We start from the raw sequence: 15490 nt of genomic DNA on the forward strand, positions 1-15490 counted from the left end.
TGTATAGAATGGGCTCAGCCGCAGAATAGAGATGATAGGAAGAAGAGGCCATATACCTGAATGCGATCAATAGAAATTATTCAGTCTGAAAAACACATAGAAGAAAGATTGAGAGAAAAAAGGAATAGGGATCTGTGGTACAATACCAAATATTTGGCATTTATGACATGAAAATCTCTGAAGGAGATGAGTAATGGTCTGCAGGAAAAAAAAATTGAATAATGGTAGAAAACCTCCCAAATTTGGCAAAAATCATAAACTTACAAAATAAAAATTTGAGCAAACTCCAAAAACGAAACAAATGAGGAAATGCGCACCCAGACACACTATAACCCAAACTTATGGAAACTAAAAACAAAGAAACAATCTTGAAGACAGAGGACAATGACGCATTACTTAGGGAAACAGCCATTTCAGTGGCTGTAACTTTCTCACTGGAAAGCAAGGAGGCCAGAAAGAAGTGAACCATTTTTAAATAGCTGAAATAAAAGGACAGTCAACTCAGAATTCTCTATCACTCAAAAAGTTGATAAATAAAGAAATAAAGTCATCCTTGGATGAAGGAGAATTAAAAGTTTGTTGCCAGCAGATCTAATCTAAAATAATCTCTAAAGAAAAATTTTCAGATAGAATACAACGACATTTTGTCTACATGAAACGAATTTCAAATATAATGTTAAAGTTAAAATAAAAGTGGAAGAATAGGAAAAGATATACCATGTAAATATTAATCAAAAGAAAGCTAGAGTGAATGTCTAACATTTAAAATTATACAAAGTAGATTTTGGAGCAAAATACATTACTAGGGATAAAGTTTGACATTAAACAGTGATAATAAAGTCAATTAACCAAAAAAATAAATAAATAAAGAGGTTAAGATGTATAAAATATGTCATCATGATGGAACTTTAAAGTATGAAATATTTTTACAGAACTGAAAGGAGTAGTGTACAAATCCATAATTATATATTTAAATATTTAACCTCTGCTCTTAGTAATTCAACTGCTGCTCTGAGTAATCAATAAAATTATTGGACAGGAAGTCCACAGGGATATAGAAGAACTGAATAATAGCATTAATCAACTGGATTTTTTTTTTAATTCATAGAACACTCCAACCAATAACAAAAGAATACAAATTATTTTCAAGTAGACATAGAATATGAACCAAGATAAAGCATATTTTGGATTATAAAACAAAATGAAAAATTAAAAATACTTGAAATAAGACAGAATTTATTCTTTCACCATAATAGATTAAACTAAAATTAATAGCAAAGATGACAGGAGAATCTCCAAACACTAGAAAATTAAATAATATGCTTCTAAATAATACATTGTCAAACAAAAAGTCTCAAAGGAATTAAGAAACTATTTCAAACTAAGCAAAAATGAAAATACAATATATCATAATTTGTGGGATGCAGTTAAAGTAGTTCATAGAGAAAAAATATGCCATTAAATATTTATATTTAAAAGAAAGATCTCAAAACAATAATAAAAATTCACACCTTGGGTAGCCCCGGTGGCTCAGCAGTTTAGCGCCGCCTTCAGCTCAGGGCCTGATCCTGGAGACCAGGGATTGAGACCCACATCAGGCTCCCTGCCTGGAGCCTGCTTCTCCCTCTGCCTGTGTCCCTGCTGCTCTCTCTCTCTGTGTCTCTGTGTTTCTCATTAATAAAAAGAATAAAAATATAAAATCTTAAAAAAAATCAGTAGAGTTTGGGGCACATGGGTGGCTCAGTTGGTTAAGCATCTGCCTTTGGCTAAGGTCATGATCTCAGGGTCCTGGGATGAGCTCTACATTGGGCTCTCTGCTCAGTGGAGAGACTGCTTTTCCCTCTGTGCTTGCATTGTCTTTCTCTCTCACTCTCTCTCTCAAATAAATAAATAAAATGTTTAAAAAATAATTAGTAGAGGTTTCCTATCTCTGTCAAGACTAGAAAAGGAAAAACAGAGATATAAGACAAAATTTACTAATCAAGAATGAAAACTGAGATATCACTTACAAAGTTTCTAAATATTAAGAGGATTATAAAGGATTCTATGGACAACCCTATGAACATATCTTCCATAACTTAAGTTGGATGAAATTTATCAATCCCTCAGAAACCATAACTACCAAACCTCACTGAAGATGACATAGATACCTCAAACAGTGGCATAATTATTAATAAACTGAATTTATTGATAAAAACTTTTCAAAGAAGAAGCCTTCAAGTCTAGATAGATACACTGGTGAATTCTACCAAACACATAAGGAAGGACTAATACTAATTCAAGACAATCTCTTCTAGAGAATAGAAGCACGAACACTTCTTATTTTATCAGGTGAATACCAAAGTCAGACAAATGTAGTACAAAAAAGAAACCAACAAACCAAATCCCTCATAAACATGTATGCAAAAATCAAATAGAATGGAATTTTTCCAGAGAATGCATGGCTGATTCAATACTTGGAAATTCTTCAATGTAATCCACTATATTAACAGCCTAAAGGAGAACAAAAAAAAGTGATCATATCAATAAATGCAGAAGAAACATTTGACAAAAAACAGCATCGTTTATGATAAAAATTCTCAGACAAATGAGAATAGATGGTAACCTCTTTAAGCCTGTAAAGAACATCTACAAAAATACCTGCAGCTAACATCATACCTAATGTTTTTAAAATTATTATAGAAAGGTAAATTAACTAGAATTGTCAAATGGTAGAATAAATTTGGAGTACTCACATTACCTGATTTTAAGACTTACTATAAAACTACACTGAATAGGATAGCATTGTGGTATTGAAGGGATTGTTACATAAATTAATGGAACAGAAGAGAATCTATAAATAGACCCACACATATGTAGCCAATTGATTTTTGACAAAGATATAAAGGCAGTTCAATAGGGAAAGGATAGTCTTTCCAGAAAATTGGTTTGGAAAAAATTGAATTGAATGCCCATAAGCAAGATAATGAACCATAACCTAATCTCACAATTTATACAAATATTAACTCAAAATGGATCACAGTCCTAAATGTAAAACATTAAGCAATAAACTTTTGAAAAGTTTTGTGACTTAAGGTTAAGCAAGAAATTACTAGGTATTGTCCTTAAAACATAACCCATGAAATTTATCAAAAATGATAAATTGAGGGATGCCTGGGTGGCTCAGTGACTGAGCATCTGCCTTTGGCTCAGGGCGTGATCCCGGAGTCCCGGGATCGAGTCCCACATCGAGCTCCCTGTGTGGGGCCTGCTTCTCCCTCTGCCTGTGTCTCTGCCTCTCTCTCTGTGTCTCTCATGAATAAATAAATAAAATCTTTAAATAAATGATAAATTGAGTTAAAATTTTTGTAAATTTTTATTTATTTATTTAAGAGAGAGAGAGAGAGAGAGAGAGAGTATGGGCAGAGGGGCAGAGGGAGAGGGAGAGAGCACCTTAAGGAGACTGCAACTGGAAACTCAAATATCTTTCAGGGGCTGAATTATAAAAACAAACAGACAAACAAACAAGCTGTGAAATATCCATACAATGGGATTGATGTCCTCAATAAAAAAAAAGAATGAACTATAGATAGATAAAACAATTTGAATGAATTTCAAAAGCATTATGTTGTGTGGAAGAAGCCAGCCTCAAAGTTTACACACTCTATGGTTGCATTTATATGATGGTCACTAAAGGACAAAATTGTACTGACGGAGAATATATTGACATTTACCAGGGGTTAGGGACAGGAGAGGGTGTGACTATAAAAAAATGTCAGTTTTGGAGAGGGAGATAATGGAGCTGCTCTCTCTCTCGATTGTGGTGGTGGTTACAAGAATCTATATACAACCATTATAATTCACAACACAATATACTAAAATAAAGTCAATGTTTAGAAAAAAATATGTTGAAGATGGATTAAAGGGGAGAAAGACAGGGACATTTTAACCCTCCAGACTTCTAGAATTGCATTGAATGACTTCAGATCTTTCAGCAGAGTTTGGAAATCTGTAGGGACTCTTCGTGGAACGTGCTTTCCTTCTGTGCAGAAACATGCAGTCTTTGGAAGGAAATTTCCCGAGCTGTAAACTCCATTAGGCAGCCTTCCTTCTTGAACATGATTTCCATCTTTGCCCAGGAAATTGTCTCCCCACTCCCCCCTAGCCCCAGCATTCTGAGCAGCGGTGAGCTAAACCAGCTCAAAGTTGTGTGAACAGGGAGGATGAGAACTTGGCTGGGCTCAGAGCAATAAACGATACAGATTCCAGGTGTTTTGTAAAGCAGTGACATATCACTTCTTGAAAGATACAATGCAGTGGGCCTAGGAGCCTGCCCATGTCCACGGCGACATGATTGTATTTTATGGCCTAAAAACCAGCATTGCAAACTGTGTGGGGCGGGGGGCAGTCAGGAAGAATTAGACGTTTGGTTGGATCAACTCCACAGTCTGAAGAGAAACCAAGTGGACAATGAGAGCTTTTGTGTGGAGTCTTCTTAAGCCACATGAACTGTAAGATGTGATGTGATGTATGTTTTCTGAGGTAATTAGCATTGTATTTATTTACTCGCCTGTCATTTAATGAGCAGGTCCCCCGAGCTAGGTGGCACTGTGATAGACCAGGGAACAGAAGGAAATTGGATCCTGAAGCAGCTCTGCCCACCAGGCTGGAATCTTGAAGGATCTCAGGGGCCAGAAGGACAATATCCATCTAAACAAAAAGTGAAGTGGGACCACTTCCCCAGAGAAAAGAGGTAACAGATAATCTTACGTCTTTGATGCATGGTTGGTAAGCATGGTGGCTGTGGTCATGAACTCCAGAGCTACACAGTCTGGGATTGAATCCCTGCTCTGCTAATCACTTCCTGTGTGATTCTGGGTAGGTAGCTTAACCTCTCTGTGCGTTTGCTTCCCCATCTGTAAACAAGAGGATAATGATTGTTCCTACTTCACAAAACTCAATCAGGACAAAAATAAAGAATGTCAAGTGTAGGCACATGGTAGGCAACACAGGTCCGGCAGACGGCGAACATGCAATGAGTGTTCTCCAGCTCAATGAACTTGCACTAAAAAGCAACTTCTTTGGAACTATTCTCTCATTTAATTCCAGATTTGCCCAGTTTAGGTAAATAAGGAAACTGGCTTCAGCACTGACTTTCTCCTGTCCTCATCCCGTGAACTAAGAAAGCATTGTTCGTCTCTGGGCCTTGATTTCTATAAGTGTAGAAAAAGAGAAATCAGAGGTTTGACCCTGATGGACAACAAAGTCCCTTCAAACTCCAGTATTGTATACTCCAGGAAGGGGAAATTGCTGCGGGCTGTAACTTTGTAATTCTTACCAATTGCCTAAAGAAGCCCCCTTGGACTGTTTAGTAAAAAGGCCAATATTTCCCTCTAGTGGTGAGTTCAGAGCAGTGACCTACCTTGCCTGAGTGATTCTTTCGGGTGCTTTCAACGTAGGGACCTACAGGTGGGCAACTCAACAAAATGATTCTAGGTGGTACATTGACACTCATTTCTTCATTTCAGTATAGATAATTTACATTTAACACGTTTTGGATGAAACAGTGCATCAAACTTAGTGATTGCATGACTATTGCTTGTTCTTAGTTAAAGAAATGAAGCACTTTAAAAAACGATTAACTAATGTATTTCAGCTTTCCATTAATAGAGATGGTAAAAGTCATACAAAGGAAACTTAGAAAACAGTAGTTTTAATTTAATTTTACTTTTTTCAAAAGTAAACATGCATGCGTTTGAAAAACATCAAATAGAGAAGACTTGTTAAGAAAAATAGCAGTCATGCCCCACCTTAAACACTATATTGTTCTGAGAAGCACTTGTTTGTAAATTTTTTGGCTAATTCTTTAGTATTTGCATCCATATTTTCCAATGGCATGATTGTACTTCTAGATCTTTCTGTTTTAGACATTACAGATTGACATCCCAATATGGAAGATGGGATTTCGCATCCTTTTATTCACCCTTCCCCACCACTACCCAGTCTTTATCTCTCTTACTTTCCCCCGTATTTCCTATTGCTCTATCCTATGCTTACCTGGCAATTTTGCTTCAGTTAAATATTCAGCATTACATTATTATTGCCATGCATCTGCAACTCTTAGTAATGGAATTGTCTTTACTTCCCTGCAAAATATGAAGTCAATGATTTTTTTTGGTTTTATTTACTTATTTGCTATCTACATATGATTAACTCAACTGTGAACTCTTCCCCAGTTATACAAATACCTTTTGAAAACACACAAATAGCTTAAGCATTTAAAAATGTCATCTTCCCAGAGTAAACTATTTTTGCCTGCCCTTCCTCTGGTCCATCGCATAGATAACTCCATTATTTCCCTTTGCTTCGGGGATATATTTTGTGTCTCCCTTGTATTGGACCACCTATTGGAATCCTGGATTCCATGGTTTCTTCTTTTCTCCTGGCTTATGCCCCTTTTCAGAGAAAGCAGATCAAATCTGAGAAAAAATACACGACTAGAAACTTTAAGACCTTGCCTGTCTAAGAATATCCTTATTGTGTCTTCATACGATATCAATAGATTGTGCAGGGAGGTCTTAGGGAGCAAATCATTTCCCCCTAGCATTTTTAGTGCTTTTCTCCATTGCTTCCTAGCTTCCTGTGTTGCTGTGGAGAAGTAAAGTGTTATATAGATTCTTGATCCTGTATGTATGTAAAAATCCCTCCTCTGTGATATCTGGCCCCTTTTATGGACGCTTGTGGAATGTTGGTTTTTGTTTTCCTCCCTCCAACATTCTGAAACTTTCTGATGGTATGTCTTGATGTAGGATGGTTTCCATGCTTATGCTAAGCCCTTTGAAACAGAAATTTATGTGCTTCAGACTTGGGAAACTGTTTAGTTATTTCTCTGGTGAATGCTTTCCCTTCAAATTTTCTACTTTTTTCTGAGAGTAATTCCTAATATTTGGATATTGAATCTTCTGGATGTGTCACAATTTCCTTTTGTTCCATTCATTTTGCATCTCTATTATTCTGTTCTACTTCCTATGAGATTTACTGGGTTTTATTTTGAAAAGCTTTCTTTTTTTGTGGGTTTCTTTTCATTTCTTCTCTCATATTTTTGCAATATCTCTATATTCATTAATATTTCTCCTAATTCAAAGAGCTCTTTTTGTTGTTCTTTGGGAGTTCCTGTTTCATAGCTTTCTGTTCTTGTTTTGTTTATTACATAGTCTCTTATCTCTTGGAAGATACCAAAGATTGCATTTTTATTAAGTTCCCTTCTTTCTGTGTGGTTTCCCTTTCTTTCAATTTTCTCTCTCTCTTTCTCTCTTTCTCTCTCTCATCTTGACTTTTATGTTAGATTCTCTTTTTCAATGTCAGGTGAACTTAGCTGGTTGCTGATTTATAAAGATCAACACTGATACCTGATTAGAAGTTTCATCTTTGTCAGTTGGCTTTTTTACCATAGGAGACTTAGCTGGCTGTTTTCATCATAAACTCCTAAAACCAGTACTTTTAGGTCTATCCTCTTGGATTAATCCAAATCTCTAGAGAGAATTTTTCTGATCTTCAGGATATAAGTGGCTGCCAGAACTCTCAAAGCTGTGTTGGGAGACAGCAGGGAGGTCTCTATGACTCAACATTGAGTATGTAAACTTGTACTGTGTTTCCTGTTTTTACTACAGCATTTCCCTCTTCATGCCCAAGTGTGGCTGGTATTTGTCTCTCCAGAGACTCTTGATTTTACCATTCTTTTTATAAGTCTCCCCTTTTCTACCAGGTGAGTGGAATGCTGTATAAACAAGAGATAGAGATCTAATGATCCTATTGTTTTTCAATAGAGTTTCGACTTGTTCCTTTTTTATTTTGCCTCACCTTCTCTCCCATCCTCAGAGGTATATGATGCTGCCAATTTCTGAGCCTTTCAGGAGTTCTGTGGTATAAATCAAGTTGCTTCCTGGATTCCTTTGCTGCCAGCTTAAGAATCTATTTTTGTGGGTCTGCTAAGTTAGTTACTACAACTCAGGCATCTGCTTTCCAGCTTCTAAAATTATGCTATTCTCTTCTCTTTGTCTTTACAAATTTATGCCTTTAAAAATAAGTTCCCTGTCCTTTTACAGTTTATTTATTTATTTATTTTTTTGAGGGGAGGAGCGAGTTGAAGAGGAGGATAGAACATGCACTACACGTATAGTGTGTGCTTGTGGATATATATCTGTGCTCTATCTACTTTCTTTAACTGGAAGTCTCATAACAGTTATTTTTTTAGAATTCCTTTCTCATTCTCTGGCAAAGCATTTTTAGTAGGAATCCTTCTACAATGTGACTTAAAAAAAGAAATACTTGAAGGGTAGCAGTCATTTGAACTTTCTCTGGGTGTTCTATGAAAAATACCTGACTGGGGCTGAAGTGTAATGATCATAGCTCAGTGGAATCATAGGAGGAGAAAAAGAAATTTTAGGATCCCCACCATGTGTCAGGCTTTACTCCTTAGCAAATATTGTCATATTTCATTTTAATGCAACAGTGATTCCATGAAATAGATGTTGTTATCCTTGTTTTACAAAGAAGGAAACAGAGGGTAACCCATAGGCTAAAGAAACACATGGCATGTGAATAAAAAATAAAGATTCAGCTAAGGTTTTCTTGCAAGTGAAACTCATAGTCTCTGTACTCCAGTAAACTAAATTCATTGTGTGGCTGAAGCATGGGAAGGTGACTAAATAGTGCCTGGTTATTTACAATTATCCAAATTCTTTCTTGTCACAAACTCATGCTTGACTTAAAAGAAGGAAAGAGATTGCCTAGAGTGTGGTCTCTGATTGTGAACAAGGCTAACTCATTCTGTGACCTTGGGCACATTGCTTCACTCTCAGGGCCCCAATTTCTACATCAGTAAAACAAGGTCATCAGAATAAATGGTCTGTTACATTCTGATGATCTATCTTGCAGATGGTGAGCTGGAGGTGCTGAGAGCTTCAAGTCAGATGGGAAGTCCAATGCTCGGCCACCCTCTAACTCTCTGTTTATACTCTTTGCAAGAAACTTCCCAACAGATAGTTGGGACTGCCTTCCAAATGCCAATGGGCATGAAATATGGTTTGCTCCCAAGTCCCTCTTTAGAACTGAATCTCTCCACATCCCCTTCAGGGACTGCAGGGTCTCCTGTAAGCTTAAGGTAAATAAATACTCCAAAATGTGGAATGGAAATGCAAGTCAAAGGAGTGATTTGGGAAAGGAGGCAGCAAACCTTGGGCCTTTTACCAGATGGGCTCAACACTTTTGATTATTTTATGAATGCATGAGGTGACACATTGGTTTCTTCAAAGCCATTCTTGTACATGCCTTTCAGGGTTATAATTCATGTGAATTCAGATAATGAGGTAATTGGGCTTAATGACTGAAGTAGTGATACAAGAAAGAGAAGAATTCAAATTATTTATAATAATAATTGTTACTGATACTGTATGATATTACTAAAGCAACATTAAATTGGTAATAACTTCCATTTGAGAAATGGAAGTAACCATACATATAATTTTTCTCAAGCCTCTTGTGTCTAGGTAAGGAATCTAAGACCAGAGACCCAATGTGACTAGAGCAAAAATTTGTCTGAAATTATGCTAATTACTAATTCAGTGCTTTTCCCATAATACTCCACTATTCCACTGCTGATTAGTGTTAGCACTTCTCCCTCTTCAAATGTTACAGGGCTGATTTAGAACTATGATGAATATGTATATGATTGGATATTTATTGATTTTCTGATTACTTTGATTAATAATGATTTCTAAGCAAAGTTAGTTTTAGATCATTAATAGGGAAAATAAATTTAATAAGGCAGGGTGAGGCACCTGAGTGGCTCAGTCAGTTGAGCTCTGCCTTTGTTTTCGGTCATGATCCCAGGGGTCCAGGGATTGAGCCCCAAATTGGCTCTCCATTCAGCAGGGAAGTCTGCTTTTCCCTACCCTCTACCTCTCCCCCTTCTCCGTGTGTCAAATAAATGAATAAAATCTTTAAAAAAAAGAAATCATGGAGATATAATATTATTTTTAAGATAAAAAATTGTCCAACCACAACTCTGATGGTATTAGTAAATGAAATAAGGCCATTTCATGTCATGGCATACATATATTATATTTTAAAAGTTTGCTTTCATTCAATAATTTCATTGTATTTTTTCCAGGTATCTTATATGTCAGACATTTTTTTGTATGGTTTGGAAGGATTATCTCATAAAACCTCATAATATTAAATGAAGTAGTTATAATTATTTTACTCATTCCCTGGAGCTGAGAGAGGTTGGTGGGTCTCTTAAAGTTTACACATGGTATTCGGCAGAACTGGAACACAAAGCCAGGCAGACCTACCCTGGAACTCAGGATCTGTAATGCTAAATTATATCCCTAACACTTTCCCCCAAATGGAGAAATTTTACATGAAGCACACTGAAGAAAAATATCACACCTATTTAAGGTAGGCCATATTATTGCAATTTTTCCAACTTTGTCACATTGTTTAATCCAAGCCAAATTTTTCATTCATTTTGGTGGCCAGTTGTTGAGTGGTATCTAACTTTTTACCTTTATGTCCTGTTGACACCAGAGTAAGACTTTGTAGGAGAGTCGTTTGTAAATATGTTAAGAAAAAACTTATTCCAAACCAACTTATCCCAAACAATAGCACACTGCAGTACCTAATTAATATCTTAACCTCTTGTATTATCTCATATCTTAAAAAATGACATCTCTCATCTTTCTATTCCTTAATGAAAGAAAAGGTCAAAACTCTATTTTTTGAGACTTGTGAAAATAGGTAAATTTTTCAACCTCTTTGTATTTCAGATTTTTGTGGATTTTTTTGGATTTTATTTATTTATTTATTTATTTATTTATTTATTTATTTATTTTTCAGAGAGAGAGAGCACAAGCAGGGAAGTAGCAGGCAGAGGGAGAGGGAGAAGCGAAGCAGAGAGCCTGATGTAGGGTTTGATCCTAGGACTTGAGTTCATGAGCTGAGCCAAATGCAGATGCTTAACTGACTGAGCCACCCAAGTGCCCCTGTATTTCAGTTTAATTAGTTCAAAAATAGATAAAATAAAATAATTCATCCTTTGATTCAATAGTCATTGATCATTTGCACTGTTAATTATAATTAAATGTTCATGAAGTTAATAAATTAATTACAGTCAGAGAGACAAGATCTCAAATGTTGACTTTGCCTATTTATTAAATTATTTGGGGTATGTTTTCTTTTTTTTTAAGTTTTTTTTTTTTTATTTATGATAGTCACAGAGAGAGAGAGAGAGAGAGAGAGAGGCAGAGACACAGGCAGAGGGAGAAGCAGGCTCCATGCACCGGGAACCCGACGTGGGATTCGATCCTGGGTCTCCAGGATCGCGCCCTGGGCCAAAGGCAGGCGCTAAACCGCTGCGCCACCCAGGGATCCCTGGGGTATGTTTTCTTATCGTAATTTATAAAAAGTAGAACCATTATTGTCTCCCACCCAGGGTAGCTGGCTGAAATATCACACATGAGGGAGGATAAACCTCAAGAAACCTGTCACATAATTGATGGTAAATAATTGTTTCTCATTCATTTATTTAAGCTATTCACCCCCAAGGCTGCCTCTGCCTAGTATCTAGAAAGGCTGCCTCTTTCTAGACCTTGTTATTGAGCAAGCAGATTGCTTATACAAGGTAAGCAGTTCCAACTGTATTGAAATCATTTGCCTGAAATGTTTTCTTTCCCATTCAACATTGCTTATTTACATGGTGTCGGATCAAATGGAAGAGAGAAGAACAATGTGATTCATGATCTTTCTCCAAGGAGGCAGCTGCAACATAAATGATGTCTCAGGAAACAGGATAATCTGTTTGTGTGGCCACAACTCTGTGATCCCTGACCTGTCTTAATCTTCAGTAGTGGATATATGTGTGGCACTTTTGTCCCCAGGTGGAACTGAATGTTGAAAAAAGTCCCACAATTCATTTGGATATTTTTCTTCAATCACTGTAGATAGCTTAAGAACTATCGGTGAAGGCTGTAAATCTCTTTTTTCATTGGCCTCAAGAATTCATATCTCCTGTTTTCTAAATGAAATAAGGACCTTCCTGAAATCTCATCTCTCTTGAGGATTTGGGATGCTCTTGGGTATCTGCCGCAGTAAGAAAACAAGCTGAAGGAATGTGGAAATGTGAAGCCATCTGGCTGCTGGTCCACTTTCACACCGGCTCTAGGGGTCACTGAGAGCCCCCCAAGGGCTGTTGAGACCAAGCTCCGACAGGAAACATTTGATCTCAATCCAGCAGTGCCCGGACATGTGTACTCAGATATGTGGATCACCTATAAACACAGTGGTTAGAGAATATTTTAATTGGGGAATTTGAAGAAGTTGTTTGGAAAATGACTTCAGCTCCCTAGAATTATCAAAATTCCAAGTCCCAAGCACTTTGAATAAAAATCACATTTTGTTATATGTCCACTTTTTTTTTCTTGAGTGTGTGTCATTGGAAATCATGAGCATTCAGTGCGGGAGAGACTTTGCTTAACATTAGTGGCATAACAATGAATGAATGACATGTAGTCCCTGCCTTCCAGGATAAGTCAGCAAATGAATAAGCATTGGCAATATGAGGTGATGTACAAAGACAGATTCCAAGAGACTGGTTAAGACAGATTCATTCCTAAAAAAGAAGGTGGGTACCCACTTCACTCAGAGTATTCATAATAACTGGACCTGTCATTCTTTCAATAGGTAATGAGCACCAGTCATACTCTGTGTACTAGTTTCTGTTGAACTGTCGTAAGGGGTGTATTGGTTTGTTAGGGCTTCCACATAAAAATTTTAAGAATGAATGGCTTCTTTTCTTAGAAATTTATTTTCTCACAGTTCAGGAGGCTGAGAAGTCCAAGATCAAGAGGCTGGAAAGGTAGATTTCATACGGAGCCTTCTTCTGTTGGCCTGTGGGTCATCTCACTGTGTTCTCACATGACCCCTTTCTTTATATGTACATGGAGACAGAGGGAAAGAGAGAGCTCTCTTGAGTCTTTTTTATAAGGACAATAATTCTATTTGATGAGGGCCCTGCTCTTCTGACCTCATTTAACCTTATTATTTCCGTAGAAGTTCTATCTCCAAGTACAGAGACACTGGGTATAGGGGCTTCAACATATGAATTTGGGCAGGAACACAGACATTCAGTCTATAAAAAGAGGTGATGAGGACTTATCTATTTAAAGTGCATGGAAGTGACAAATGAGAACTCTTGACATAATAGCATCTGTATATCATTGAGGGATTAGAATAGCATTGTCAGATAAAAATACAGCATCCAGTTACATTTGGATTTCATATTAAAACAAAAAACTTGTTTTAGTATCAATAGGACCCAAATATGAAATAGGATATACTTATACTAATAAAAAATAATTCATTGTTTATCTGTAATTCACTTAAAATTGAGTGTTTTATATTTTGATTTGCTAAATTGGTCAGCCCTCAATTGGAGTACTTTTATATTTATAGAACTGGTTACAGAATAGTCAAGCTGGCACATTGGGCAGGAGACATAAGGATCCTGGAGAAAAAGTCAGGACTTGTCACATTTAAGGAGTTCCAGGTTGTGAGTCATTACAGTGACAAGCCCTAATCTTCACCAAGCAGAGGATACAATGAAGTGCACTCATCCCTTTAAGTTTGCTACTTAGATAGTCACAAAGACCATGCACAATCCAAAGCAAAGTGGCATACTCATTTTTGTTCAGTCATATAGTTATGGGCTGAATTGTGTCATCCCACATGTTCATATGTGAAATCCTAAACCCTAGGTTTCAGAGCAAGACTAGACTGTATTTAGACATAGGGTATTTAAAGAGTTACTCAAATTAAACTGTGATTATTAGGATGTGCTCTATTCCAATATGACTGGTGTCATAAAGGAGCGAAAATTTGGAGACAGGGAAATGATCTTGAGAGATGACAGGTGTCAACAAGCTAAGGAGACAGGCCTGGATCAGACCTTTCCTTTATAGCCCTCAAAAGGATCTAACACCTTGATCCTGGACTCCTAACTTCCATAACTATGAGAAAATAAATTTCTCTTGTTTAAGCCCCCCAGTCTATGATATTTTGTGATGGCACCCCTAGCAAACTAATATGCCTACCTAAAAATTTTTTTGAACTGTAAAGAAAAAAGAACTCTAACATTTCATTTAGTTAAATTAGTATAAAGTACAGTATGAACCCACAGAAGGTCTAATCTGAACTTCCCATTCCTTTTTTTTTTTTAAGATTTATTTATTCATGAGAGGCACACAGAGAGAGGCAGAGACACAGGCAAAGGGAGGAGCAGGCTCCTCACAGGGAGCCAGATGTGGGACTCAATCCAGAATCCTGGGATCACACCCTGAGCCAAAGGCAGACGCTCAACTGCTGAGCCACTCAGGCATCCCTGAGCTTCCCATTTCATGATAAGAAGGCTGAAGATTACAAGGTTAAGAATTAGTTTAAGAGTGCATGCTTAATTTGAAAGAGAATCTGAAGAACAGACACATCTATATGGATCAAGAAAACCGGAATACAAAATGTTTACTCACAGGTGAGGAGCAGAGTGGATCACACTCCTCATTAGACTGAATCTACACTTGTAGACATTTATTTTGCATTGCTACAGGTTTTCTACAATTTACAGAATTGCAAAGAGCTTGAAGACTAGGATGAGCTAGAACCAGAGCCTGTGAGGTCAGGCTATGCAAGTAGACAAAGCATCTTTGTTTTCCACTGAAATACATTTTCCTTATCCCAGGATAGGAATCCTGGCATCTAGCAACAGTTAGAAGCAGAAATTCATTACTTTGTGTTTCAGCACTGAACATCAACATGCATATTCAGGTGTCAGGAAGGCAAACAAGAATGTAAAGAGACAAGGGCATGCAAGAGTCTAAAGGGATGGTGGAAGGCAGGAAGGAAGACATCTTCTCTCTGGATAGTTTTTATTTAAGAATTTATAGAATCAAACAATGCTAGGGCTGGTGGAGTCTGAGATATTGTCTAATTCACTTGTTTCATGGAAACAGAAGTACCTGTTGTTGAGGCAGGGTGGTCCAGTTATCTGACACTGGAGTGAGATATATGGGCTGCTGAAGCCAGTAAGATCCTTCTGCCATGACATTCTGCTGCTTGGGTGCCTTTTACACCACCCTACACCTCTTCAAAGTGATGCACCAAAAGGGCTTTCACCTGGAAAGATCAAGTGGAAAAATGCAGTGAAAGAAGGTCAGCCACACCTATGTCTTGAACACTTATATTTCGGGACCTGGAATAATTAAGTGCTTATTAAATGTTATTAGAATGAATGACACTGGTGGGGTGTCTGGGTGGTTCAGTCAGTTAAGTGCCTGACTCTTGGTTTCAACTCAAGTCATGATCTTGTGGTCCTGGGATCCAGCTTCGCATAGGGCTTTGCTCTCAGTGAGGAGTCTGCTTCAGATTCTCTATCCCTCTCCCTCCGCCCCTCCCTGCTCTC

At 37.2% G+C, this 15490-nt stretch overlaps 1 long non-coding RNA gene across 3 annotated transcripts in view; it reads right to left on the reverse strand.

Annotated features, from left to right (window-relative positions):
* Window positions 1-3405: 3405 nt before the first annotated feature.
* The window catches only part of LOC140610451 (uncharacterized), a 194097-nt gene continuing 182012 nt past the window's right edge, over window positions 3406-15490 (reverse strand). For all 3 annotated transcript variants that reach the window (XR_012012107.1, XR_012012104.1, XR_012012102.1), the window contains 3 exons: window positions 15048-15204; window positions 6037-6125; window positions 3406-4895 (listed from right to left, as the gene is read on the reverse strand). This is a non-coding gene — a long non-coding RNA (uncharacterized lncRNA). The remainder of the gene's footprint in view (window positions 4896-6036; window positions 6126-15047; window positions 15205-15490) is intronic.

This window comes from Canis lupus, chromosome 2 (genome assembly GCF_048164855.1).
Source record: "Canis lupus baileyi chromosome 2, mCanLup2.hap1, whole genome shotgun sequence".
NCBI classification, from domain to species: domain Eukaryota; kingdom Metazoa; phylum Chordata; class Mammalia; order Carnivora; family Canidae; genus Canis; species Canis lupus.